This window comes from Pleurodeles waltl, chromosome 6 (assembly GCF_031143425.1).
Source record: "Pleurodeles waltl isolate 20211129_DDA chromosome 6, aPleWal1.hap1.20221129, whole genome shotgun sequence".
NCBI classification, from domain to species: Eukaryota; Metazoa; Chordata; class Amphibia; order Caudata; family Salamandridae; genus Pleurodeles; species Pleurodeles waltl.
Genome location: NC_090445.1, coordinates 947549516 through 947563051, shown reverse-complemented (window position 1 = coordinate 947563051; position 13536 = coordinate 947549516). Strand labels below are relative to the sequence as shown.

The 13536-nt window shown below is 45.9% G+C and overlaps 1 protein-coding gene across 1 annotated transcript in view; it reads right to left on the bottom strand.

Moving 5' to 3' along the window:
* LOC138300422 (gamma-aminobutyric acid receptor subunit pi-like) overlaps positions 1-9882 on the bottom strand; it is a 734504-nt gene extending 724622 nt beyond the window's left edge. Inside the window, exon 1 of the mRNA XM_069239770.1 lies at positions 9753-9882. The gene's annotated coding sequence lies outside the window, so the exon portion shown is untranslated. The remainder of the gene's footprint in view (positions 1-9752) is intronic.
* Between the last annotated feature and the right edge of the window lie 3654 nt (positions 9883-13536).

Below are 13536 nucleotides of genomic sequence, written 5' to 3'. Positions count from 1 at the left end.
CTTTCATCCCAGCCACGATCCTTTCTAGACATTCATGCAGGGAGCCGATAACTCTCTAGCTCATGGCGGCCGTGGCGCTTTGAATTGACTTGCTTATACCAACTGTTTTACTTTTCATTTTCAATTTATGTGGCAAGAAAAGTCCAGTTAGGAATTTACAACCCTAATAGCTCTAACTCAAACAAACGCAAGACCCATTGCATTGCAAATGCTTGTTAAAACTTCTGTCACCCACCAACCTCAGGGACCTGCTTCTATTCTGATAATTCCAAATTCCACTGATTCTCTGGTAATACTCAAGCTAGCCTGAGCTGTGATCTCTTCTTTAGAGGTAACTGCTAGGATTGCCCACTTCTAAATGCGCATGCCTTACTCGGTGGAATATGTGTCTCCTGTACGAGGATAACATCTGCTTGTGATTCCTAGAGTACATAAAAGGTAGCCTACTTTTACTTGTGATATGTTCAACTCCATTCATATTTCATACATTTATAATCATATTTTAATCATCCCTGAGCGCTTAACTCTTTTTTTCTGTTTTGCTCCCCCAGCACTAAACTCTTTATCTGTTTTGCTGTTGATATTCACGCCATAAATTATCAACTTAATTTATTTACAAATATGAGTCCCTGTTCCTATTGTCACCATCTAAAACTGTCCTTTCCCCAAATCAAACTTTCTCCCCTCCCCAATCAGAGACCTCCATCTTGTACACAGGCACACCTGACTCCTTTGAGGTTATGAGGGGGACGTTCTACGGTCTCCCTGCGAAAATAAATGATAAAATAATGTATTCTTCTATAGCAAACCTGGACCCCCAATCATACAGCTATTATATATTTTTTTTAACTCAGACTCGATTCATGATAAATATACCTGCTAAGGGTACATTATTCAATATGATAGCAACATAGAAAATATATTCTGCATCTGAATCAGTTAATAATGCTTTGTTTAGTGACAGGGTTTTTATGGAGGAGGCTACTGTTTATTCCCACCTGACTCCTGCCACTCCCCTCCCCCATGCCATATTTAGAGTGACTGAGGTGTTAATATCTCCAGACACCCGGCAGAACTAATTTATCTGCCTGTAAGACACCATGTGTATGTTAAAGTAGGTACTTACTGACGTATTCTGACCGTGTGGGCCAGGGTAGGCAGTGGTCGTAATGTGGCAGTAGATCCCTTAGCTCAGCACTGAAGTCAGCCCTTTTGCCCTCCTCCCTGGAATGCAATCGAATGTGTCCCCGCTGCAGCCTGAGGTGCATGTGAAACAGGTCACAAGAGGTTCCCCTTTGTCTCCCTAATCCTTGGTAATCTGGACCAGGGTGCCTACCATCCATAAATCTCTTTGGATGGCTGCAGGTAATGGGATTACAAATACAGATTCACAATGCTAAAAGATATGAGGGGACGGTTGAAATTCACTCAGCATTTCTGTGCTTCATTTGCCATACTCACCCATTGCTGGGGTGGGCCTACACAATATAGCACCCGTAAGCTTTTGGCTTAGCCAAATCCTTGTGGAATAGGATGCCATGCTAAACACCCACTCCCACACCGCCTCGTATGCACAACAGAGCGGGAGTAAATCTCAATAATTATCTGTTGTGTGAGTTCACTGCCACCGTTTCTACTAGGCAGTCAGGCAGTTCTGGAACTAGACATCATCATCTCTTGAAAACACTCCATAGTTCTTGCATGTACTGTGATTACAAGGCAGAGTTTGCAAAGGTTTCTACATGGGGATTTCAGCACTTAAATCAAGACCTTTTTACCCGTCTTAAGTAGTGCTTAATTTGTAAAGTAATGAGTGTCAGTGACCGAAGAAAACCTGATACCTCTTTAATCCACTACCAGACATTCCCTGCCAATTTGTCTCACTCATGCCAGCCCCTCCTTTTCCCCTTTGTGACAGCACCTCACCCCCTCCACTTTACACGTTGTGTTTTTTCTTCCTTGCTCTTGGTTGATGTCTGATACAGTAAAATAAGCACCAGTTCTCAAAAAATGAGTGTGGTGGCCCCCCGCCCCGGCTGCTCTTAAATGTTGCAAGAACAAAAGTTCATCAATATCGATCCCTGTTCAAAGTCACAATAACAGTTTTTAAATTTCTGAAAATGGCACATCTATTTTCAGTATTAATGAGCTATTGCGATGAAATATTGCCAGGGATTAGGTGTAAGAAAAGTGAGAAGCTCTACAAATCATGGTGAGGCCATTAATTGGGTCTAGGCAAGACTTCACATGCACAATAAAACCATGCACACCCATAGTCTCAATGTTACATTAAAATACGACATTTTCGCTTATATTTATGTCCACTGAACAACATTCTCAACAAGGGCTCCTTCTGCCTGATCTGAGGGCAGTGTGTGTGGTGCTGTATCCCAGTATCGACCAGTTATGACAACACATCTGATTATGGAGTGGGTCATTGATTTAAGTTTATTATTGAACCCTTGATATTACATTCTTCTAATGTGTAGATAGAGATACCTTATTTTATATAGAATGATATTGTTAGAAATGGGGTTTTTGGTTGGCAGTCAGGTTACCCTCTGTCCAAGCAAGAACCCTCACTCTAGTCAGGGTAAGTCACACACAATCCAAATTATCCTGTGCCCACCCTCTAGTAGCTTGGCACGAGCAGTCAGGCTTAACTTAGAAGGCAATGTGTAAAGTATTTGTGCAATAAATCATACAATAACACCATATAGCACCACAAAAATACACCACACAGTGTTTAGAAAAATATAGAATATTTATCTGGATATTTGTAGATCAACACAATAAAAGATGCAATAAGAATTTGTAGAAATATCACTGAAAAGTGATATAAAGGGGGTCATTCTAACCCTGGCGGTCCAAGACCGCCAGGGCTAAAATGACGGGGGCACCGCCAACAGGCTGGCGGTGCCCCGCTGGGCATTCTGACCGCGGCGGTTCGGCCGCGGTCAGAAGTGGAAAACCGGCAGTCTCCCGCCGGTTTTCCGCTGCCCAAATGAATCCTCCATGGCGGCGCAGCAAGCTGCGCCGCCATGGAGGATTCTGACACCCCATACCGCCATCCTGTTCCTGGCGGTTCTCCCGCCAGGAACAGGATGGCGGTATGGGGTGTCGCGGGGCCCCTGGGGGCCCCTGCAGTGCCCATGCCAATGGCATGGGCACTGCAGGGGCCCCCGTAAGAGGGCCCCAAAAAGAATTTCAGTGTCTGCTTTGCAGACACTGAAATTCGCAACGGGTGCAACTGCACCCGTCGCACCTTCCCACTCCGCCGGCTTAATTCTGAGCCGGCGTCCTCGTGAGAAGGGTGTTTTGCACTGGGCTGGCGGGCGGCCTTTTGGCGGTCGCCCGCCAGCCCAGTGCAAAACCCAAAATACCCTCAGCGGTCTTTCGACCGCGGAGCGGTATTTTGGAGGGGGAACTCTGGCGGGTGGCCTCCGCCGCCCGCCAGGGTGAGAATCACCCCCAAAGTGTCTTAAATCTTTAAAAAGCAAACAAAGTCTCTTTCAAGCACAAATTACCTGGTTTGGAGTGGAAAATCTCCGCAGAGGGCCGCAGAGGAGGAGATGCGTGGAAAAATGGTGTGTGCATCGGTTTCGGCCCTTCACACACAGACTTGCGTCGTTATTTTTCACGCTGGCAGACGTGCGTCGTTCTGTGGGAAGAAAAATGGTGTGTGCGTCGGTTTTGCCCCTTCACACACGGACTTGCGTCGTTATTTTTCACTCGGGGAAGACGTGCGCCGTTTCCCGGCATGCGGGCTGACTCCTTCTATGGTTCGCGGGATTACCAGATGTCCCAGGGTCTGTGCGTGGATTCCTCGGCTTGTTATCCGGCTGCGCGTTGTTCCGGGAGGCTGCGCGTGGAATTTTCTTTCTCACGGCAGGTGTTGCATCGATTTCCTCTCTGGAAGTCGGGCGGCGTTGTCCCTGCGAGGCCGTGCGTCGAAGTTCTGAGTGCACCGTAGGCGTCGCATCGAGCGGCGTTTTTCTGGAACGGCGTGCGCCGATTTTCTCACCGCGGAGCAAGCTGTGCGTCGAATTTTTCGGCACATGAGGAGTCAAAATGAAAAAGAGAAGTTTTTTTGGTCCTGAGACTTCAGGGAACAGGAGGCAAGCTCTATCCAAGCCCTTGGAGAGCACTTTTGCAGCCAGGCAAGAGTTCAGCAAGGCAGCAGGCCAACAGCAAGGCAGCAGTCCTTTGTAGAAAGCAGACAGGTGAGTCCTTTGAGCAGCCAGGCAGTTCTTCTTAGCAGGATTCAGGTTCTGGTTCAGGTTTCTTCTCCAGCAAGTGTCTGTGGTGGTAGGGCAGAGGCCCTGTTTTATACCCAAATGTGCCTTTGAAGTGGGGGAGACTTCAAAGGGTGGCTTAGAAGTGCACCAGGTCCCTTTTCAGTTCAATCCTGTCTGCCAGGGTCCCAGTAGGGGATGTGGCAGTCCTTTGTGCTAGAGCAGGCCCTCCACCCTCCCAGCCCAGGAAGACCCATTCAAAATGCAGATGTATGCAAGTGAGGCTGAGTACCCTGTGTTTGGGGGTGTCTGAGTGAATGCACAAGGAGCTGTCAACTAAACCTAGCCAGACGTGGATTGTAAGGCACAGAAAGATTTAAGTGCAGAGAAATGCTCACTTTCTAAAAGTGGCATTTCTAAAATAGTAATATTAAATCCAACTTCACCAGTCAGCAGGATTCTGTATTACCATTCTGGCCATACTAAATATGACCTTCCTACTCCCTTCAGATCAGCAGCTGCCACTTCAACAATGTATAAGGGCAGCCCCAATGTTAGCCTATGAAGGGAACAGGCCTCACAGTAGTGTAAAAACGAATTTAGGAGTTTTACACTACCAGGACATGTAAACTACACAGGTATATGTCATGCCTTTTACCCAACCAGCACCCTGCTCTAGGGGTTACCTAGGGCACACATTAGAGGTGACTTATGTGTAGAAAAAGGGGAGCTTTAGGCTTGGCAAGTACTTTTAAATGCCAAGTCGAAGTGGCAGTGAAACTGCACACACAGGCCCTTGCCATGGCAGGCCTGGGACAAGGTAAAGGGGCTACTTGAGTGGGTGGCCCAACCAGTGCTGCAGGCCCACTACTAGCATTTAATCTACAGGCCCTAGGCACATACAGTGCACATTACTAGGGACTTATAAGTATATTAAATAGTCCAATTGGGTATGATCCAAAGTTACCATGTTTAAAGGGAGCGAGCATATGCACTTTAGCACTGGTTAGCAGTGGTAAAGTGCGCAGAGTCTAAAAGCCAGCAAAACAGAGTCCAAAAAGTGGAGGGAGGCAGAAACAAAGTTAGGGGTGACCACCCTAAGGCATGTCAGGTCTAACAGATATTATAAAGCAATGTGGATTTCAGTACACTAGTCTTACAATTTACCTGATGTTTCTTTCTGAAGTTTAAATAGTTGCCACATGGTTACTTGCAAGAGATTTCACTAATTCTAACTACAATTGTATCCCATGAGTTACATTGGCAGTTCCTTAATGCAGGCGTTCGGTCAATCAATGCCGCTTGCCAAGACTACTGATTCCAACTTCTCTAGGCCCAGAGTGGAAAGGCCCACATAATGTATGGAGGATGCTGTATGGGCAACAATAGACCCCCATAAAAGTGCAGGACGTGCTGCAAGGACCATGGTCAAAAATGATAGTTCTGTTTCATTTATGGGCTGCACAGTCCAGCCTCATTGGAAGGCTGTCCCTTCTCTGGCTCGATCTTTACTCCATCCTTTCCAACTTTTTTACGGGCTGGGCTGGGGTCAGCGAGCTGCTGTCCCAATCCCTGCCTGTGACAAGGTGGGAAATGTTGGAGTCAGTGAAGGAAACTCCAACTGCACTCTGAAGGTCGAAGGATAGTCGTGTGCAGAACCTCTATTCCACCACAAAAGCCTTGACTTTCACATCTGAACATCCTTACTCTGAAAGCCTGGCCATGCCAGCCACCCTATGTATCCTTGCTACCCACCTACCCTCACTCTAGTCAGGGTAAGTCACACACAATCCAAATTATCCTGTGCCCACCCTCTAGTAGCTTGGCACGAGCAGTCAGGCTTAACTTAGAAGGCAATGTGTAAAGTATTTGTGCAATAAATCATACAATAACACCATATAGCACCACAAAAATACACCACACAGTGTTTAGAAAAATATAGAATATTTATCTGGATATTTGTAGATCAACACAATAAAAGATGCAATAAGAATAAGACAGCAGAGAGATGCATTGGACAGGTCTCAGTTTCTAGAGGTTAGGAGAAACCTTGCAACTGTTGTTCACATAAGGATAGAATACAGTGCAACCGGGAGCTTCAATGAATCTTATGGGGTCAGAAATGGACTGCCCCCTCTGAAGGTGAGTAGATGTGAGAAGGATGGGCGATGGCTTTGATTTGAATGCCTGTGTGTTCTTGTGTGTGTGTGTCTCAGAATGTTTAGTTGTAAGCCCGGGAGTGGCTGAGTGTGACTGTAAGTGCTATGAATCTGAGTGAGTGTGTGCCTGTCTGTGTGAGCACAAGTAGGTGAAAACCTATATGCATGTGCAATATTCTATATCAGTGCATATGTATGCGTGGTGCATGTCGGTGTTTAGGCACTGGCATATTAACAGTAATTCTCGGCATGTTGGGTGTATGTATAGGACAATGGTGTTCACCTGTGGCAAAACACAGGTCGCTACAATTGGTGAAAATTCCTGCATTGTGGGACTGTTCTTGATATGATGATCAACCTGTGAGTAAACTAAAGCCCCTGACATATGTGAGGCAATTCTTGGCATTTTGGGGGCGTCTATAACTGGAAGATGCTCCTGAGCGACAAAATGTAAGCCTTGTCATATTGGTTGTAATTCTTCACTTTTTGGGGTCACCCTTGGCAGGATGTTGTCCAGCTGGGCGAAGCACTTTCTCTTACATAGTGCTAACTTCTTGGCATCTAATACCCACCCGAGGCAAACCCTGATCCTTATGTATGGATGATAATTTTTACCAAATAGTGGCTATCAATGGCATGACTGAGGTCGAGTTACATGGACAGTAAAGCAGAATCTATAGATGTGTGTTAGTTACACACCATGGAAATGATAATCTGATGTTCGACCATGGAACATGCCTTTACTAAAAATTAAAACATGGTATTTTAGGACAATATGTAGTTTCTTTCCATTAAATTGCAAGCTATCATTTGGGGGAAACCATGTTCACTTTTCCAGAATGAAAACCATGTACTTGAAAATAAAATGTGTATTTCCATAAACTGGCAAGCTGATATTTGTGGAAAAAAATATTACATTTCCAGATATACAGTTGAAGCTGATGTCATACAATCGCTAGGGCTTTCTGAGTTTCTAGTTTGTATGATATTTGTAACACCTATTCTGCCCAAACCTGTAAGATGTTCATAACCTGAGCATTAGTACTGCTGTATGATCCTGTAAAAGCTGCTGCACTGCTCGAGATTGCCAGATCTGTTTATTCTTTTATTTTCCCACTCTGGCCCTTCGAATTAGATTATGGGATATAACATATCGCTGAGGATGCACTTAGAAGAGGGAGGGTGGAGACAGGAAAGAAATTAAATGTAGTACTGTAAAACTAATCCTATGTGAAGTGATAGGCCTCATGAAATTGCTTGTTCTGCCCTACCTGTATTACTCTTGGCTTTCTTACACTTTTTATGTGTTTCGGATTTGAAAATGCATCGTTTTGCCAGAATTTGTTTTAAATGACCTTTGGGCGGTACACCCGTGAACTCATCTGGTTAAGGGCCGGCTTCTAATACTAGAAGATTTATTATGTGTCCTTTCAAGTCCAATGTCTTTTCAGCAAACTTATGTAAACACTGAGCTGTAAAATTCACTATCGGACCCTACTTTTTCAAAGCTTCTTAGGTGGAGAGCCACATTTGGCCCAGACATTTCTGGAGACAGTCCAACTCACTCAGATTCAGGGCAGGTGTTTCTGACCATCATTTTTGAAGATCATGAGGCCACCTGACAACACCTTATCACATAAATATAATTCAGGTTCTATATCAAGTTCTGATACTCAGTTGCCTAAAATTAGACACAAATCATTCAGGCCACATAAAAACGTCATCATCATACATATCAAATCAATACATTTTACAAACGCCAACACAATACAGCACATTATTAAAATATCATTCCGAGTGCACGCAGGCGCCATTTTCCAACCGCCTCTAGGCCCTCTTAAGTAGTGTATGCAGCAATGGCAAGCAGAAGGTACATTATGTGCGAAGAACACGCCAGCAGAGCTAATTAACAGTTATTGTACCTCACATGAGCTCTGTTGTATCACACTGTTGTGCGTAGTTTCAACTGTTGTGTTAAGAAGTAAATGCGCCATGACAGGGCGTTTGGGCATGTTGGCTTTGGGGGAATGCTGGTCCCTAAAGCCGTGCTCATTTGAGTGCTCTTGTACGTGAAATCCAATGAGTAAACATATGTTCTACGTAGTCAAATCCATGCAGATAATCTTGTGTAATCCCATGCATCACCCCTAGTCTGTAAATTGAAAAACACATTCAACATACGCAGCACTACCCTTCGGATGTCGGGCTCGGAGTAGCACTCAGTAGTGAGTACTCTGGAAGCGTCTTCCTTAAAGCAATGGTCGCGGGTGGAGGCAAACTCCATACAGTGGTAACCATGGTTTTATAAATATAAACGCTGACTCGGCATTGAACCACACACCAGGTGAGGAGATGAGGCTGTGCAGCGTGTGTGCACCTGCGATCACGTCCATGCCGTCACGGCGTCAGCTAAATAGGGTACAAGTGCACGCCGTGGGAGACCATTGGTGGCCTGGTCAGCAGGTGAGTGTCCAGTGACCGGATGTGAATTACTGCTGGGCCAGGTTTTTCTTTCTACAACACACTAAAGCAAAACTGGTCTTTCTGTGGAGGAATGTGTATTGGTCTACCCATGACGAAATAACCATGGCAGCAAGACTTTTTTGTTAATTAGCCGTCTGCAGGCAGTTTTGTCGTCCCTACGGTGCAGTGTCATTCACAAGCAGACCGGGGAGACGCGTCTCTGAAGAGCATGGAGCATCCTGGAAGGCTGACAACTCTAGCAGCTCCTACTACGGACCGACGTGCGCACAAGCAATGCACCCATCGTGAATAACATCAGAATTGACATATGCGGCAATCCTCAAGCTGGCATCATTCGTGTTTTGCGACCACATGTGCACGGCCAGGCACATGCGCAGTTCTGTAAATATAAACCTAATTTAAGAATAATTTGCACAAGAACGTTCATCTCAGAGCTTGGAAGCCTTCCAAAAGCCAATGGGTCAGGATTAGGCTGTTTGTTTATAAAGCAGGCTTCCCAGAAGACCATCTGTCGGCTATTAGATTCATGCTTATGTGGTGGGTTTACATCTGTCGCGCGTGCAGAGCTTGTTCTTTGTGTCAGGGGTGTACAAAGGCTGCTTCCAGCGAACCCTCTGTACCAAAACCTTCAGTTGCCGTGGACGTCCCAACCACACGCCGTGCTGGTTCGGTCACTATTCTCCATGAGAATCCCTAATAACTAACGTACACAGTGTGCGCCTGCGTACGTTCATCACCACATGAAGCACGGAACTAAAATATCATTGAAGAATAATTTCGGTTAATGTGCACACTAGGGATTCACTAGGCAGTAGAGTTTGGAACATTTTCACAGAAACACAAACTTTCAAGAAGCTAGACTTTGAAAACATACCTGGCTTGCGCCTGGATAGCGCCTGGGTTGCGGAGCGCGGGCTTTGAGTGGGCAGTTCCCTCAGTCCGATGGCCCGTTTCCTGACGCGGATCCTGTCTGGGATCCCGAGCACATTTCCCAGCGAGTGGAAGAGCTGTGAGCAGTGCGGTTCTGTGCGGGAGCCCGAGCCTGTGGTCTGTGCGAAGGGCTGTGAGATGAGGCGGGGTCCAGAGGAGGGGGTTGGTAGAGACGAGAGACGACCTGGTAAAGTGTGTGCCGCCTATGAAGCTGTGCGTATATGACACGATTCATTTTCAAACTGTAGATTTGGATAGCACGCCCTTTTATCTTTATTTAAAACAAATGAAAATGAAATCCGATACATTTAGCAGGAAAGTGACTTTCAATAATTATTATAGAGCTCTTAAACATTTTCAACAAACCAAGCGGTTAGTTTTTACCAAGTACCATTTTATCTTCTGCAATTGAATTGTGTGCACGGTATACCTCAATCACGAATGTTTGCATGCAAAATGTGCAGTCAGTGAACGTAGCAAGCTGTGAACAAAAAGAATAGAAATTGTTCACGTTAAGCTTGAAAGTTATGATCTTCAAGTCGCACCTGTCGCACTACGTTAAAAGAACGAAGCACATCAGAAAAGAAGGACCTGCCATCTCTGACAACTCTTCGCCACGCTGTTGATAAACCACCCAAAGAACCGTCAGAGTTGAGTTTCTGACTGGAATTATTCCGTTGCCCTCTAAATTATCACAGGCTGTAAAACTAAAATGGAATTCGCTACATTCAGCACTGGACAGCTCCCAGGGAGAGGTTGTTGCTCAAGAATAAATCACCAGCTGTGCCAAGGTTCTGACAGCTCAAATCATCAATACCGTGTATTCCACCGATAAATTATCTCCCGCCGAGAGAAAAGAACGATTATGTGTTATAAATTAGGAAGAACTTCATTGGAAATGGCCCATATTAAACAAGAACACTATTTTCAGACTTTCCACAGACATTTTCAGATTGAACGACATTGTTGCAGTTCACAAAGCTCACCATTTACCGGGGGAAGGTGCAGACAGCAGGCTGTGTAGTGTGGGTGAAAAGGGTTCAGCCGAGTGCAAGCAGTGTGCAAGAGTGGAAATGAAAGGATTCTCCTGACATCCTTAAACTAGGCATTTATCACGCTGCACATTAATATTGAACAAGGAATGGAATAATCAGACACTCTCATTTGCGATCTAGGATGCAAGCCGCACATTAATATTAAACTAGGAATGGAATAATCAGACACTTTCATTTGCGATCTAGGATGCAAGCCGCACACATTTTCCCTGTTGTGTCAGGTAGAGCAATTTGACGGAAGTTACAGTGTAGGGATCGTGAGCCTATCTTATGAAGGGGAATAAGGATGCTGTCTTTCCATGAGTTTGGGACCTGACTAGTTATAAACAGTATCTAAAAGTAGGCATTAAAAATGTCCCGATGCCCCAGGGTCTCTTTTTAAAACTGTTAGTGGAATTCTGTGAGGGCCCAAAGCTGAGGAAAATCTTGCTTTTAGCTTTCGCCTGCACAGCACTTGTGCTGTGCTTGTGAAATCTATTGTGTTTAATATAAATCTTAAAAGGGGCTTACATCCCGTCCCCATATTACTTTCCTTGCTTTTAATTGGTTCCTGCACCTGTCACTTACTTTTCCTCCGTTTCTATTGACTGTAGCACTATTTCCTGCATTTACCAATGCTTGTTCCTCCTGTGTTTGCTCTTATCAGTTCCCAAGGCCCAATTACTGTGTTCATCTGTTTTGATTTCGCTGCATGCAGTGACAGAGGGAACCTCTTTTATTTACCTAATTGTTCCCTGAACCATTTGAAGCGTGCTTGACAACTGTTGATGTCTTTCATTTAAGCTTTTTGTCTTACCATGCTTGCTTGTAAATCATGTTGCAAAAAGAACAGTTGATGGACGGAATGCAGAACAAATCAAACATTCACCCCCAGTCACAGATCTGGGTTTAATCCATCAGTGACTTTGCTCACCATGCCCTTCCAGTTTGGACCCAGCCATATACAAATCAGTCTTGACCCTGTTTCCCATGGGAACAGTCCAGCCTGAACTGCCAGACCAGGTCCTCCCTGGACTACAAACAAGCATCCTGGGACCGGATTTCAGGGTATCACCCTTCTTCAGCCAGGCTAGCTTGAATCTGGTGGCATAGTGAGCACGGGACCCATGTCTGGGCATACCCTTCCCACTCGGGGCAACACATGCAAAAAGAACAGTTGATCGACGGGATGCAGAACAAATCAAACATTCATCCCCAGTCACAGATCTGGGTTTAATCCATCAGTTTTTTTGCTCACCATGCCATTCTAGTTTGGACTCAGCCATATGCAAATCAGTCTTGCCCCTGATCCCCATGGGAACAGTTCAGCCTGAACTGCCAGACCAGGTCCTCCCTGGACCAGAAACAAGCATCCTGCGACCGGTTTTGGGGTATCACCCCCTTCAGCCAGCCTAGTTTAAATCATTTGTGTTTCTTTGCTTTTGTTAATGAAGTTGAGCCGATGCCAGGCTCCAACCGGGCTTCCCAGCTTCAATGTCAGCAGTTCTGGGCCGTTACGCCACATTCTCTGTCCTGCCCTTTGCTTCTAATTTCAGTACTCTTGTTTTCATTCTAGCATTGCATTCCATTTCGTGGAAGGTTATTTTTTTTTTTTTTTTAGGTGTGTAACAACGGACACTTTGCCAGGCTCAGGTGCCAGGTGACTACCACTGTGAGACATTGCAGCAGTTATTCTCGTTCATAAATTTTACATATGTCAATCACTGTGCGGAGTGAGCCTAAATGCATGGGTTGAGTGGATCTGGCTTCACAACATGCATTGTGGGTACAGCAGTCAATCAATCAATCAATCAATCAAGGATTTATAGAGCGCAGTAATCACCCGTTAGGGTCTCAAGGCGCTGGGGGGGGGGAGCTGCTGGTCATAGAGCCATGTCTTGAGGCGATTCCTGAATGTCAAGAGGTCTTGGGTCTGGCGAAGGTGGAGCGGTAGGGAGTTCCAGGTCTTGGCGGCTAGGTGAGAGAAAGATCTTTCTCCGGCTGTGGTGTAGCGGATGCAGGGGATGGAGGCGAGGGCGAGGCTGGCGGAGCGAAGATTGCGGGTGGGGGTGTGGAAGGTGAGTCTGTCATTGAGGTAGGCTGGGCCTGTGTTGTGGTGGGACTTGTGTGTGTGGATGAGGAGTTTGAAGGTGATCCTCTTTGACACTGGTAGCCAGTGAAAGTCTCTGAGGTGGGGGGAAATGTGGTCACGGCGTGGGATGTCCAGAATGAGGCGGGCGGATGCGTTCTGGATTCTTTGCAGTTCTGTTAGGAGTTTGGTTGTTATTCCTGCATATAGGGCGTTTCCGTAGTCCAGTCGGCTGCTGACCAGGGCGTGGGTGACAGTTTTCCTGGTTTCGACGGGAATCCACTTGAAGATTTTGCGGAGCATGCGGAGAGTGTTGTAGCAGGAAGAGGAGATGGCATTGACCTGCTGAGTCATGCTGAGTGTGGAGTCCAAAATGAAGCCTAGGTTGCATGCGTGGGTGGTGGGTGAGGGCGCTGTTCCTAGGGAGGTGGGCCACCAGGAGTCATTCCAAGTTGAGGGGTTGGTGCCAAAGATGAGGATTTCTGTCTTGTCTGTGTTTAACTTGAGGTGGCTTGATTCCATCCAGCTGGCGATGGCGTGAAGTCCATTGTGGAGGTTGTTCTTTGCAGTTGTAGGGTCTTTCGTGAAGGAGAGGATGAGCTGAG